The 16,511-nt window shown below is 36.6% G+C and overlaps 1 long non-coding RNA gene across 1 annotated transcript in view; it reads right to left on the bottom strand.

The window, feature by feature from the left end:
* The window catches only part of LOC129634269 (uncharacterized), an 88,175-nt gene extending 71,667 nt beyond the window's left edge, over nt 1-16,508 (bottom strand). The window contains exons 1-3 of the long non-coding RNA XR_008705499.1: nt 16,000-16,508; nt 9,899-9,997; nt 4,395-4,425 (exon numbers count right to left, since the gene is read on the bottom strand). This is a non-coding gene — a long non-coding RNA (uncharacterized LOC129634269). The remainder of the gene's footprint in view (nt 1-4,394; nt 4,426-9,898; nt 9,998-15,999) is intronic.
* Nucleotides 16,509-16,511: the final 3 nt, after the last annotated feature.

Raw genomic sequence — 16,511 nt, 5'->3', positions numbered from 1 at the left:
ATAGTTTTCCTATGTGGACAGATTACAAAGGAAAGCCTTTACCATCTCTTCAATAGAAGGAGGGGAGTTAATAAAATTTAGCTTCTATATAAAATAATAGTTAAAACTCTCTTCAGACTTAAAGCAAAAGGAAACTCTCTTATCTTAATAAAAGTATCTACCTAAGTCCCATCAGACTCTACAGTAAATGCTTAAGAGCACTGTTTTAAAAATCAGAAACAAACAAAAATGATGCTGACAATCACCAGTTCTATTCAAAATGTAATTGGCAGTCTTCAACCATAAAGAAAGAAAAAAAGCAAATAAATATTGGTCATAAAGGAGAATAAAAGAAGCAAGGGAATCCGCAGCCAACTTATTAAAATTGATAATTTTAAAACTATAGCTAGGTGTTTAAATATAATACCAAAACAAAAAAATAAAGTGAATTCTTATACACTAGTAATACAGAGCAATAAAGTATTTTAATGTAGTAATTAAAGTATTAAAAACTTAACATTCAGATAAATCTAACACAAAAGATACATGGAGAAAATGGCAAATCTTTATTTGATGGCACTAAGAAAGGTAAAAGTAAAGAACTTTTAGTAGGTATAGTCAACATTTTAAATAATTTTCTCTAAATTCATCCATATAACTTAATGTCATTGGAGTCTACATTAAACAAATATGAGCAGGTAATTCAAAGAGAAACAAGAATCAAAAGTAAGCAAAAAAAACACACACACACACACACACACACCAAAAACCTGTATCCAGGAGATGTTAGTATTTGTTTAGCAACAAATAAAACCACAAAGGGATACCCATGTGCAGGGACCACACTGAAAACAACGGAAGGCAGACACCACTGGAAGTTTTCATGCATAAGGAGCAGCTAGCCATTTCATGCGTTTGTGAAAATGAAAACTGATGCAACTAGTTTGGAAAAGAAGTTGGCATTGTCTTGTAAAGCTGAAGGAATATATTGCTTGTTTAAATATGTAATATTTAACATAAGTGAATGGTACAGATCAGTGACAATAAATACACCATAGTCAACAGCAACCTACTCCAGCATTCTTTCCTGGAGAATCCCACGGACAGAGGAGCCTGTCAGGCTACAATCTATGGGGTGGCAAAGAGTCGGAGAAGACTGAGCAGCTCAATACTACTATCACAGACAAATGGCTTCCCAGATGGCTCAGTGGGCAAAGAACCTGCCTGAGATGCAGAAGACACAGGAGATGTGGCTTTGATCCCTGGGTCAGGAAGATACTCTGGAGAAGGAAATGGGAATCCACTCCAGTATTCTTGACTGAAAAATACCATGGACAGAGGAGCCTGGCAGACTATAGTCCAAAGGGTTGTAAAGAGTTGGGCATGACTGAATGACTACACACAACACATAAACACATCACATCTAAATAGAGACAGATCTTAAAACACATTGTTGACTGGAGAAACAAATTTCAATAAGTAACTATGGTTTGACACCCATAATATGAAGTCAAACACACATTCTCACAGTATATGGTTTATGGAAATATAAAAATATATGATGAAAACATAATGGTTGAAGAACATGATAAAAATAAAAAATAGAAGAACAGTTATCATTGGCAGAAATGTATCTCACCATATTTACAAGAGAAAGAAGAGGGAAATATGATCATATCAATAGATGCACAAAAACTATTTGATAAATTTTAACTCCCATTCATGATGAAATCTGTCGATAAACTAGAAATAAAAGGGGAACTTTCTCAAGCTAATAAAAGGCAATGATGAAAATCTAACCAAATCCTACCATTTCTATTGGACAGTATTTATAGAGAATTCAGCAAGTGTAATAAAGCAAGAAAAAGTTAAAAGGCAAATAAATTGGAAAATGTTAAACTGTCTTATTTACAGAGAATAAAATCATAAATGTAGAAAATATCTAAGAAGTCTACAAAAAAAATTCACTGCAACTAATAAGTGAATTTATCTGTGTGGTTAAGATGGAAAAATTAACATATAAAAATCAATTGCATTTTATATACTAGCAACAATAATTGAAAATATAATGTAAGTAATATTATCATCAACTACAAATCAGCACTTGCCATTGGAATTGCCAACTACCTCTGCAAGGATTAAATATTAAATAATGTGCTGCCTCAGCTGTTGATTTTCAATAACCTCTGAAAGGAGTTCAGGGTGGAGAGCAGAAATGAGGCACTCTGTGCTCTGGGAAAAACTGGTAGGACAGGTCTTCAGACAGTTAGATGTTTTTAGGAGGCAATGTTATGAGCACAATTCTTGTATCTGCTTATATCAGAAAAGCACTAAAATCTTTCATGATGACAATTGCTCCTCATGATTAGTAGGAGGAGCAGTTGTGTCCAACTCTTTGTGACCCCATGAACAATAGCCCGTCAGGCTCCTCTGTCCATGAAATTCTCTAGGCAAGAATACTGGAGTGGATTGCCATTCCCTTCTCCAAGGGATCTTCCTGACCCAAAGTTTGAACCTGAGTTTCCTGCATTGCAGGCAGATTCTTTACCATCTGAGCCACAAGGGAAGCCCAGCAGTAATGTTCTGCAAAAATATATGTGGTTGATTGCATGGACTCCCCCTTTACCAAAATCACATATATATTGACCTTTCACCCTATATCTCTGGAGAAGTTTTTCAGAGTTATCTGAAATGCTGTCTCCAGGGCTGTAGTCCTCATTTTGCCACAAATAAAACTTAACTCCTAACTCTCACATTGTTCATGTTTCTCTAAGTCAGTACTATTGGTAGTACCATCAAGAAAATATATAGCATTTAGGGATAAACTTGCTATAAAGTAATCAAGATAGTAAGTGAAGTGAAGTTGCTCAGTCGTGTCCAACTCTTTGCGAGCCCGTGGACTGTAGCCCACCAGGCTCCTCCGTCCATGGGATTCTCCAGGCAAGAATACTGGAGTGGGTTGCCATTTCTTTCTCCAGGGGAATCTTCCCGACCCAGGAACCGAACCAAGGTCTCCCGCATTGCAGGCAGACGCTTTAACCTCTGAGCCACCAGGGAAGCCTCAAGATAGTAAGGTATTAGCAAAAGTATAGACATACAGATCAATGGGTTTGAATAGTGAATCCAGAAATATATCCAAACATATATGGTCAACTGATTCTCATAAAAGGTACCCAGGCAAACAGAGGAAATTATGGTTTTATTGTGGTTGTTTTAAAGCAAATGATGCTGGAACCATTGGTGTGTCTGTATGCTCAGTCATGTCCAACTCTTTGCGACCCTATGAACCGCAGGTCACCAGGCTCCTCTGTCCATGGGGTTTTCCCAGCAAGAATCATTGCAATGGATTGCCATTTCCTCCTCCAGGGGATCTTCCTGACCCAGGGGCTGAATCCAGGTCTCCTGTGGCTTCTGCATTGGTAAGCGGATTTTTTTTTTTTTTTTTTTACCTCTGAGCCACCAGGGAACCATTGATATCCACATGGAAAAATCTGAATCTCAGCATATAACTTTCATACAGTAATGAACTCAAAATGAAACACAGGACTAAAAGTAAAAACTAAAATTATAAAACTTCTAGATGCAAACAGAGGAGGAAATTTTTAAAACCTACACCATCAACAAAATTAGCCATAATAGAAAAAGTTGTTAGACTTCATTTAAATTAAAACCTTTTCCTCTTTGAAAGACACCGCTTGAAAAACTAGAAAGGAAGCTATAGAAGAGGAGTGAATACTGACAAAAGATATATCTGATAAAGAATTATATACAAATAAAGAAAAAAACTTCAAAACCCACAATAAAAACACAATTGACTCTAATAAATGGGGCAAACTCTTGAAAAGAAACCCCACCAAAAAGTTTTAGAGATGGCAAATAGCATATGAAAAGATGCTCAGTAGCCTCAGTCATCAGGGAAAAGCTAATTATAAACATAATAAGATGTCACAGTATACACATTAGCAAGAAAATTAAAAAGGCTGATGATGGTAAATGCTGGTGAGATAAGGGATAACTTAAATTTTCACATCATTGCCGGTAGGAGTGCAAAATGATCCAGTCATTAGAAAATCATTAGGCAGTTTAGGGGTTAAACATAAATGAGCACATAAACCTCAACCATTCCATTCCTAGATACTTACCCAAGCAGAATGAAAATAGATGTCCACATGAAAACTGGTACCACAACAGCTTTATACGGATGCAATTCAAATGCTCAGCAACCAGAGGATGGATAAACACAATGCAGCCTATCTATGCCATAGAGCACTATTTCATAATAAAAAGCAGCAAGCTACTAAAACAGGTAACAGCTGGATCAACCTCCACGGATGAAGCATGATGCTGAGTGAAAGCAGTCAGATATAAACACTGCATGTTCTCATTCATATAAAATCTAGAAAATGCAAACTAACCTCTTTTGGCACAAGGCAGATTAGCAGTTGTCTGTCAACAGCCAGGATTGGAGGCAAGGATAGATTTCAAAGAGGAAGAGAAAAAAAGTATAATGTAAATTTATTGTTGTATGCATCTTACTCATCACATGTGCACTTAAAATGGAGACTCTTTATTGTATACATATTATACTGTAATAAATTTGACAAAAAGGGTATCATTAAGAAAATGAAAAGGCATCCACTGACTGGTAAAAATATTTCTAACATATAAAGATAATTATAATTTATTTATATATAAATATTATAGAATATATAAGCATATATGTTAGAAATACATAGTACATATATAATAAGTATATAATATACATTATATATAAACATATTATAGGAATGACATATACGTAGATATACATAAATATATAATGTGATGTATAAATATATGTGCACATATGTCTATATTATTTATATTTATATATGCTATAGAAAATATATATTATAGGAATGATTTATCACATATATATACACAAAATTCTTGTATCTGAAATATATGAAGGAAACTTTTAATTCCACGATAAAAAGACAAGCTAATTTGAAAATAGAATGGACAAAAGATGTCAACAGATGAGTTACAAAGAGTATATAGGAATGAATGACCAATAAGTACAAGAAAAGATGATCAACAGCATTGATCCTTCTGGAGTACATTTTAAAATCACAGTAGCTAAAATGAAACAAACAAAAACAAAACCCCTAAACTAAACTTACCTAGTGGATATGTAAATAAAACATTCACACACTTCTGGTATGAATGTAATAGAGTGCAAATTGCTTTGGAAATGCTAAGAATTTAGACCTATATACAACAATTTTTACATACAACCCAACAACTTCTTGTCTACTTATACAAGAGAAAAAACAGCAAACATCCACATGAAGTATATGCTCATACTTGTACATAAATATGTTTTTAGTAGTTATATTAACAACTAAATATAATGGAAGCAATTCAACTGTCTCTCAACAGGAGAGTGGGTATGCAAATTGTGGTAAATAATGCAATACTACTCAGAGCTAAAGAGTAACTTCTTACACACACATGGTACAACATAGATAAATCTCAAAATTATTGCTGTGCAAAAAAGTCAGAGACACCAAGTACATATACAATGCAGGATTATATTTATATGAAATTGTAGAACATTTAAGACTAATCTTTAGTGACAGCTTATATTGATTATTTGGGGGCACAGTGTGAGGAGAATGGCCATTGATTGCAAAAGAGCACATGGGAACATTTTGGAAGTAATGGACGCGATCTTTATCTAGATTACAGACATATATACTTGTCAATATATACTCTTGGAGGGCACAAACAAAACCTTATGTGCACCAGGACCCAGGAGAAAGGAGCAGTGACCCCACAAGAGACTGACCCAGACTTGCCCGTGAGTGTCCGGGAGTCTCTGGCAGAGATGTGGGTCGGTGGTAGCCTGCTGCAGGGTTGGGGCACTGAGTGCAGCAGTGCCTGCGTGGGACCTTTTGAAGGGGGTCACCATTCTCTTCATTACCTGAAGGCCATAGTTTGGCCTCAGGTCAAATAACAGGGAGGGAACACAGCCCCGCCCATCAAAAGAAATTGGATTAAAGATTTACTGAGCATGGCCCCACCCATCAGAACAAGACTCAGTTTCCCCCTCAGTCATCTCTCCCATCAGCAAGAGTCCATAAGCCTCTTATCCTTCTCCATCAGAGGTCAGACACACTGAAAACCACAGTCACAGGGAACTAACCAATCTGATTACATGGACACAGCCTTTTCTAACGCAATGAAATGATGAGCTATGTTGTGTAGGGCCACCCAAGACAGATGCGTCATGGTGGAGATTTCTGACAAAATGTGGTCCACTGGAGAAGGGAATGGCAAACTACTTCAGTATTCTTGCCTTGAGAACCCCATGAAGAGTATGAAAAGGCGAAAAGATAGAACACTGAAAGATGAACTCCCAAGGTTGGTAGGTGCCCAATATGCTATGGAGATCAGTGGAGAAATAACTCCAGAAAGAATGAAGAGATGGAGCTAAAGCAAAAGCAGCACACAATTGTGGATGTGACTTGTAATAGAAGTAAAGTCCCATGCTGCAAAGACCAATATTACATAGGAATCTGAAATGTTAAGGTCCATGAATCAAGGCAAATTGGAAGTGGTCAAACAGAAGATGGGAGGAGTGAACATTGACATTTTAGGAATCAGTGAACTAAAATGGACTGGAATGGGTGAATTTAACTCAGATGACCATTATATCTACTACTGTGGGAAAGAATCCCTTAGAAGAAATGGAGTAGCCATCATAGTCAACAAAAAAGTCCTAAATGCAGTACTTGGATGCAGTCTCAAAAACGACAGAATAATCTCTGTTCGTTTCCAAGGGAAACCATTCAATATCACAGTAATCCAAGTCTATGCCCTGACCAGTAATGCTGAAGAAGCTGACGTTGAACAGATCTATGAAGACCTACAAGGCCTTCTAGAACTAACACCCAAAAAAGATATCCTTTTTATTATAGGGGACTGGAATGCAAACGTAGAAAGTCAAGAAATACCTGGGTTAACAGGCAAATTTGGCCTTGGAGTATGGAATGAAGCAGAGCAAAGGCTAACAGAGTTTTGCCAAGAGAATGCACTGGTCATAGCAAACACGCTCTTCCAACACATGGTCACCACCAGATGGTCAATACTGAAATCAGATTAATTATATGCTTTGCAGTCAAAGATGGAGAAGCTCTATACAGTCAGCAAAAACAAGACTGGGAGCTGACTGTGGCTCAGATAATAAACTCCTTATTGCCAAATTCAACTTAAATTGAAGAAAGTAGGGAAAACCACTAGACCATTCAGGAATGACCTAAATCAAATCCTTTACAATTATACAGTAGAAGTGACAACTAGATTCAAGAGATTAGATCCGATAGACAGAGTGCCTGAAGAACTATGGATGGAGGTTCATGACATTGTACAGGAGGCAGTGACTAAGTCCATCTCCAAGAAAAAGGAATGCAAAAAGGCAAAATGGCTGTCTAAGGAGGCCTTACAAATAGCTGTGAAAAGAAGAGAAACTAAAGGCAAATGATAAAAGGAAAAATATACCCATTTGAATGCAGAGTTCCAAAGAACAGCAAGGAGAGATAATAAAGACTTCCTCAGTGATCAATGCAAAGAAATAGAGGAAAACAATAGAATGGAAAAGGCTGGAGATCTCTTCAAGAAAATTAGAGATACCAAGGGAACATTTCATGCAAAGATGGGCACAATAAAAGACAAAAATGGTATGGACCTAACAGAAGCAGAACATATTAATAATGGGTGGAAAGAACACACAGATTTATACAAAAAAGATCTTCATGACCCAGATAATCATGATGCTGTGATCACTCACCTAGAGCCAGACATTCTGGAATGAGAAGTCAAGTGGGCCTTAGGAAGCATCACTATGAATAAAGCTAGTGGAGGTGATGGAATTCCATTTAGCTATTTCAAATCCTTAAAGATGATGCTGTGAAAATTCTGCACTCAATATGCCAGCAAATTTGGACGACTCAGTGGCCACAGGACTGAAAAAGGTCAGGTTTCATTCAAATCCCAAAGAGAGGCAATGCCAAACAATGTTCAAACTACTGTGCAATTGCACTCATCTCACATGCCAGCAAAGCAATGCTCAAAATTCTCCAAGCCAGGCTTCAACGGCATGTGAACCGTGAACTTCCAGATGTTCAGGCTGGATTTAGAAAGGCAGAGGAACCAGAGATCAAATTATCAACATCCATTGGATCATAGAAAAAGTAAGAGAGTTCCAGAAAAACATCTACTTCTGCTTTACTGACTATGCCAAATCATTTGACTGTGTGGATCACAACAAACTGTGGAAAATTTTTCAAGAGATGTGAATACCAGACAACCTGACCTGCCTCCTGAGAAATCTGTATGCAGATCAAGAAGCAACAGTTATAACTGGACATGGAACAACAGACTGGTTCCAAATCAGGAAAGGAGTACAAGGCTGTATATTATCACCCTGCTTATTTAACTTATATACAGAGTACAACATGAGAAATGCTGGACTGGAAGAAGTACAAGCTGGAAACAAGACTGTTGGGAGAAATATCAACAACCTCAGATATGCAGATGACACCACACTTATGGCAGAAAGCGAAGAACTAAAGAGCCTCTAGATGAAGGTCAAAGAAGAGAGTGAAAAAGTTGGCTTAAAACTCAACATTCCAAAAACTAAGATTATGGCATCTGGCCCCATCACTTCATGGCAATAGATAGGGAAACAATAGAAACAGTGAGAGACTATTTTGGGGGGCTCCAATATAACTGAAGATGGTGACTGCAGCCATGAAATTAAAAGAAGATTCCTTCTTGGAAGAAAAGTTATGATCAACCTAGACAGCCTATTAAAAAGCAGAGACATTACTTTGCCAACAAATGTTCGTTTAGTCAAAGCTATGCTTATTCCAGAAGTCATGTATGGATGTGAAAGTCAGACTGAAAGAAAGCTGAGCACTGACAAGTTGATGCTTTTGGACTGCGGAGATCCAACCAGTCCATCCTAGAGGAAATCAGTCCTGAATATTCATTTGGAAGGACTGATGCTGAAGCTGAAACTCTAATACTTTGACCACCTGATGAGAAGAACTGACTCATTTGAAAAGACCCTGAAGCTGGAAAAGATTGAAGGTTGGAGGAGAAGGGAATGACAGAGGATGAGATGGTTGGATGGCATCATGGACTCGATGCACATGAGTTTGAGTAAACTCTAGGAGTTGGTAATAGACAGGGAAGCCTGACATGCTGAAGTCCATGGTTCTCAGAGTCATACACAACTGAGTGACTCAACAGAACTAAACTGATACTTGTCAAAGGATGTCAAATAATAGACTTATAATGTGTGCCTTTTATATTATGTAACTGTGACTCAACAAAATTGAGTTTAAAAATTCAAAAGTGGGGTTACTATAGGGCATCCAGAGGACTGGTAGTAATGATATTTTGCTTACCATGTGATATGATGTGTGTGTGTGCAGGACAAGAGCATTTTTTAAATTGTATTTTAAGCCTTCTATATGTATACAGTACATGAGTGTTTATTATGAAGGACATCGAAGATGTGGGGAACTGTCTGGACCCAGGAAACAGAATTTGGGGGAATATGATGTTTAAACTCAGCCTCCCCTTAATATAACTCAGCTCATCTAACTCTATGGGACTAATGGTTTGAAATGATGATAGATCTTGTTTTGTTCCAAAGAAGCTTCAGTTCTCCTGGGCACAGAAGCTGGTGGTCATATGAAGCAGGTATATTATATGGGGATTCAAATTAAAAGCAGTTAAATCACATGAGGACAATTCTATCAAATTCACAAAAGTATAACTCTCCTGGAAGTTTGAGCGTCCCAGGTGGCCCTAGTGGTAAAGAACCCACCAGCCAATTCAGGAGATATGACAGACATGGGTTTGATACCTGGGTCGGAAGGATCCCCTGGAGGAGGCCATGGCAACCTATTCCCGTATTCTTCAGCCTGGAGAATCCCACAGAAAGAGGAGTCTGGAGGGCTGTGGTCTATGGGATCACAAAGAGTCAGACATGACAGAGTAACTTATCACACACACGTGTGTAAAGAACCTTATAAGTCACAGAGAGAGAACTAATGCCAAGAAGATAGAAAAAAAAAATCATGAACAAAATACTCATAAAACAGACTCAAAGAGCTGAGAAACATAAAAACATTTATTATAAGTAATTAATGAATTGCAAATAAAATAAAAGTCAGTTTTTCTGCCTAATCAAACAGTCAGAGTGCACTTAGAAGGACATTATCCAATGAAGTTAAGAAAAAAAATATATATATATATAATTTTTCTGGAAAGCACTTTGCTAAAATATATTAATAATTCTAAATTTTTCATGGGTTCTATTCAAGCAATTAATATTGTGGAATATTTCCTAAGGAGATAGTAAGAAGTGTGAATAAAGGTTTATTTGCTCTTGAGTCTAACGTTCATGTTATACACTTTAAACTATATTGGATATATTTGAAGGAAATGTTTAGGGAGATGAGAAAAGGGCTAGGTGGGGATGAACAAAGATTTTCTAAAGGGGCTCCCCCTTTGCAGGTTAATATTAAAAAGAAATGGAGAATATATATTTATGAAGACATTTTCAAGCATGATTTATATTTAATCATTAGAGAAAGCTTACATGTTCATCAGAAAAATAAATTATGCTTATGCAGTCATATAGCAAACCCATAATGTAAAATTAAAAAGGATCAACCGATTGAGAAAATGTAATGTACTGCAAATGTAGTATTATAAATTTGAAAAAAAAATAGATATTTATACATGTCTGAGAAAAAGATAAACATCTTGAGTGTGAAAATCAACAGATATGTACAAAATAGGAACAAAATAAGATATTTAGAAAATGATAAATTTATGTAAAATGTATATGTATAAATTCAACAGATGCTTATAAAATGAATAAAATATGTAAAGTTTAAAAATAAAATAAAATTAAAAAAATAAAATATATTTATAAATGATAAATATGCACATATATGCATGTGTTTATGAATAAATTCAATCCTATTTGTAATCAAAGAGATACAAATTAAAATAAAATACAAATGTTGTCTGTCAACTTGGAAGAGTTTAAGAGGAGAAGAGAAATCATATTGTTGAGATGAGTATGACTAGATATTCTTATATCCCACTAGTGTGAGAGAGCTCTGCTTTTCCTTTTAAAACAATCTGGCAGTATGCATCAAAATATGAGATCGAATAATTCCATATCTAGAAACTTACCCTAGAAATAGGCATGAAAAAATTGGTGAAACAACTGTTTATTCCAGCACTGTTTATAATAAAATATTTAAAATAGTCTAAATGCCAACAATAAGCTATTAGTTAAATAAATTCTTGACAAAAGTCCATGATGCTACTTAGCTATTGAAAATGATTTTGGTGGAGAATGTTTAATGGTTTTGAAAATTTTTCATGGTATTGTTAAATTATAAACAATGTATGCCCAGTAATCTGAAATTACATCTATCTGTCTATCTCCAGGGTTGCCTGGTGTCTCTAACAGTAAAGAATCTGTCTGCAGTGCCACAGACCCAGGTTCAGTCCCTGCCTTGGGAAGATTCCCTGGAGAAGGGCATGGCTACACACTTCAGCATTCTTGCCTCAATTCCATAGACAGAGGAGCCTGGAGGGATACAATCCATGGGGTTGTAAAGAGTTGGATATGACTGAATGATTAACATGTTCACTTTCATATACATCCACACATATATATTACATAAATGCATTCATATTTAACTGGAAGGATTATAATAAATAATTTACTGATACATTAATAATGCTAGGTAAAATAATAAATGAATATAATTTTAAGAAATTACCAGTCCCATGTGACAGAAATAAAATATTTTATCCTATTTATAACAGTATTTTTGAAATTTTCTACATTGAATATGTGTAAACAATAGAATAATCAAATATATTTTATAACTTTAAAGTGTTCAGTTTCTTTCTTCATTTATTCAGTTATTCATAAGCACATTTAGCAATTATTATTGAAGAGCTGCAAACCTTTTATTAGGTACCAATAGCACTGAGTAAAATTCCCTCTTTTGTGAGGCTTGCACAGTTATGTAAGTAATTCAAGTATAGTGAAGCCCTGCAAGATAATACAGAAATTTCCAACATTTTAAACACTTTGGCCATATAGGATAAGAACTGACTTAGAGCCCTTGAGAAATTGTAACAGGGATCAAATTAGGCTAAGATACTCAGAGGATGTTTTCCTGAGGCTGAAGGTTAAAGGCTAAGGATGGGTTAACTAAGCAAACAGATAGAGAAAGAAGATTTAAGACAGAGGGACCATCATTTGCAACAGTCCCTTGTGGCAGGAGGAAGCCTGGTCCATTAGAAAACTTACAAAAATCTTGTGATTGAGTCTGGAACATTGAGAGCCATGGGGATATTTGCAGATAGAGTCTCAAGTTATAAAACTAGATAGAATGAGATTGTTTCTTAAGAGCAATCAGAAGCCATTGGGGATTTTTATCTTAATGCTGCTGTCAAAGGCTCTTCGGGCGAGGAGGCAGTATATACTTGGTTCTGCCTCCAGAACCTCAGAGCAGCATGATGAGAAATGTGTATCTGGAGTCTTCCAAGAACCACTTCTTCTAGAGACCTCTTAATCCTTTGCCTAAGCTCCCTAACACCATGAATAGTCCCATATTCCCATAAAAATTCTTTTATTTCAGATCCCTGCTCAGCTGATACAAAACAACTACCTAGAAATCTGATTTCTCAGTCTTCAACTCACTAGATGTTTCCTGCTAACCAACATGAAGTAATTTCCATCCCACTTCTCAGCTAACTTGCTTGAGATTGTGTTTTCATCCTGGCCCAGAGTGGAAATTAAAATAACGATACCTGTAATTATCTACCGTTGCTCGTCTCCTCTCTGTTCTGATCAGCTTGTTATTATTATTTTTATTTTTGCAGAAAAGGGTTATATAAATATTCATGGCACATCGCAGATGTTTTCACAGCATTTAGAACCCTGGGAGGTGGGCAGATTTATAATTCCACTTTTCAGTGAGGAAACAGACTCAGAGAAGTAAAAGGAATTGCTAAAGTACAAACCTGGGAAAGGTAGGCTTCTAGACACTGCAGTGGAAACCCCTTCCAGTACAACACACCCTTTCTCATTATGAGTCAAGTTGCTGTTATTCAGTCTCTAAGTTGTGTCCAACTCTTTGCAACCCCATGAACTACAGCACACCATGCTTCCCTGTCCTTCACTATCTCTTGGAGTTTGCGCAAACTCATGTCCATTGAATTGGTGATGTCATCCAACCATCTCATCCTCTGTGGTCCCATTCTGCCCCTGCCCTCAATCTTTCCCAGCATCAGTGTCATTCCCAGTGAGTCGGCTCTTCACATCAGGTGGCCAAAGTATTGGAACTCCAGCTTCAGTATCAGTCCTTTCAATGAATATTCAGGACTGATTTCCATTATGGCTGACTGGCTTGATCTCCTTGCTGTCCAAGCCCTCTCTCATTCTCTCCAGAAAAGGGCTTTGTTCAATATGAGGTCCTAGATTGCTGCAGCTGCATCTGTGTAATTCACTCTGCAGAGTAGTTATCAGAGCATGTGCTTTTTTAGGTGCCTGAAATGCCTTTGAATGATGTGATATTTTTCCTATGATTGTGGTAGACCAACCTGACATGAGAAAGCTTGGAAGACACTAGTTCCCTGAAGAGCAGTTGGGCTTTCTGACACTGAGTGACTAAGAAATGACATGAAGTCAGTTGAAATTGCTACTGTAGTTAAAATGTCCTTTTAAGTAATTATATGGAAAATAGATTTCTCACCATCAAGAAGCTTCCACTGTTGATGGGATAGCAATGAACAATGGTTGATTAAGTTCATAAAGTAAGTTTAGGTCTCACGGGTATAAAATTATTAGGGACCTGATGCTATGAACATGTCATCAAATTCCTCATGTGGTAATTTAATGCCATTGAAATTAGAAAGAAGAAATCATGACAATAGCTAATATACACTGAGTACTAACTAATGGGACTCCTAAGTGCATCTCTTCAACATTTTATTTAATCTCTACAAGAGGCTTACAGCACTAATAAATCCTATTATTACTATTTCACAAGCACCAACTGTTTTAGAAAGATTTTGAGGTTCACCGAAGGTCACACAACAAGAAAGTTGTAATTCTGACTTGTCTGATCCAAATTCTTTGTTTAATCACTCAGCTATTCTGTTTACTCAAATTGTAATGAAAGGGACAGATGACTACTCCAGAAAGCTGGTTCTTCATCTTGAGACACCACATCTACCATTATCGGGGTGGGGGCGGGGCGGGGTGGGGAAGAATCAGGGAAATTATTTGCAGGACTGTGGAAAATTTAGTTTTAAGGGAATGAAGAGAATTAGAATTTCAATATATTCGTATAGAATACAAGTCAGAAGCCTAGCTTTTGTAAATCAGCATATTTGCATTAGCAAGATCAGGACATTTTTTTTTTTCCTATACGGAAAGGGGAACCAAGCATATGCAAATGTTTGGTTATCATGGAATCAAAGAAATGCAAATGAGCCTTATGATTCGCACATTTAATGGCAAGTGTCCTAAAGCTCCATGTTTCCATGTATAAAACAAGGATATACACGGACAATAACGTGATATAGCAAAAGTACAGTAGACAAAACGCCCTATTTCAAATCAGTGCGTGCGTGCTCAGTCATGTCCGACTCTTTGCGACCCCATGGACTGTACCCCGCCAGGCTATGGGATTTGCCAGGCAAGAACACTGGAATGGGTTGCCATTTTCTACTTTAGGGGATCTTCCTGACCCAGGAATCTGTGTCTCTTGTATCGCCTGCATTGGCAAGTGGATTCTTTACCATTGGTGCCACCTGGAAAGCATTTAATAATGTAAATTAAAATGCACTAATTAAAATAAGCATCTTCATTTCTGATAGACCATTAATCACCTAAGTCCAGTTGACTCTAAGTCTAGCTCTGGAACTACACCCCAAAAAAAGGTCACTATTTTGTGGGAGTTGCCAGATGTTCACCTTTTCACCAGGTATGCCAAGTCAGCCATTTTCAAGGATGCCAAGTATTGCAGCTGTGAAGCTGCTTTCTTCTTCTCTCCTCAGCATGAGAGCTGGTAAGTAGAGTTCATACAGTGATAATCATCTACCAATAGCAACCTTATGATATACTGTGCTAAGAAGGATTCTGAGGTCTTGTACAAGATGAATAGAAAACTATTATGATCAGCTAGTGCAATTGGCCAGGCTGCAAAGGGAGAGGACTGGCAAGTTCCTAGATATTTGTCATCTCTGAATTAAAAGATGGAAGTTTTAACTTTTAAAGATTTAAGAAACGTCCATGATTTTGCAACCAAATTAAATGAATAGTATTTGACTGGATTCTTGTTTTTAAAAACTATCTGTAAAAGATATTTGGGAAGAAGTAAGGCAATTTGACATGGACTGGCTATTAAAAGATTTTAGAGAACTGTTACCTTCATGTGGAAAGTGGTATTATGGATATATGTTTTAAAATTAAAATACTGTAAAAAAATTTTAAGTATTTTAAAATATTTTTAAATAAATATTAGAGTATTTTAAAATGTTTTTTAAAAAGTATTTTTCTTTTCAAAAAAATGCATGCTAAGATGTTTAGAAATAAATTCTCATGGTGCTTGCAATTTACTTTTAAATACTTTACCAAAATAAATAGCAAATATGACAAAAACAAATAACAAAGGATGGAGGTTTAATAACCTAAGTAATTTAGGAAGATAAAATGACCATATATTTTACTTTCTTAGTAGCATTAGATGCTGGGAAGCCAATAATTTCTTTTTCCATTTTTCTTTTTTTCTTTTTCCTTTTTAACTAATCCAGGAGCTTAGTCAGGTTTTTTTTGTTCTTGTTTTTGTTTTGTTTTGTTTTTGCCCCTGGCTTGAGCCTATTCAGTTTAAAAGCACAGACCTCTCCCCTACTTCTACATACCTGGTTTAGTAAGAATAGTCAGTGAGGCAGGATCCAGCATTTATGTCAATGGTGAGGTTGAGGTTATTCCTCTTATCAGGGTTTTAACTTGATTGCAGGTGGCCTTGGAAACAATTTGCCTAAGAAAATCTTTTTGTTGTTATTGTTGCCGTGTTGTAGGAAAGCCGTCCTTCTCATGTTGGTATCCTTGGGTTCCCAATGGTAGGTTTCAGTAAAAGGATCTGGGACTTCCCTGGTGGCCCAGAGATTAAGACTCTGAGCTTCCAATCCAATCTGGAATCTGGATTCCCAGATTCCAGCCTGGGATCACAGGTTTGATCCCTGATAAGAGAACTAAGATCCCACATGCCTGCCTCATGCCACAGCCAAAAAATTGAAAGAAAAAAAAAAAAGTAAGGTTCAGATCCATACCAGATGAGGTCCATAATAGCAAGGCAATCAGAATGAGTTTGCTTAAATGAGGAGCATCTCCACCCAAACTCAAATGGCCCTGTATTTCCAGTGTAGAACTC

The sequence above is a fragment of the Bubalus kerabau genome, chromosome 19, assembly GCF_029407905.1.
Source record: "Bubalus kerabau isolate K-KA32 ecotype Philippines breed swamp buffalo chromosome 19, PCC_UOA_SB_1v2, whole genome shotgun sequence".
Taxonomy (NCBI): domain Eukaryota; kingdom Metazoa; phylum Chordata; class Mammalia; order Artiodactyla; family Bovidae; genus Bubalus; species Bubalus kerabau.
Note: the sequence above shows the minus strand (reverse complement) of the source record. Positions and strands in the feature narration are given on the sequence as shown.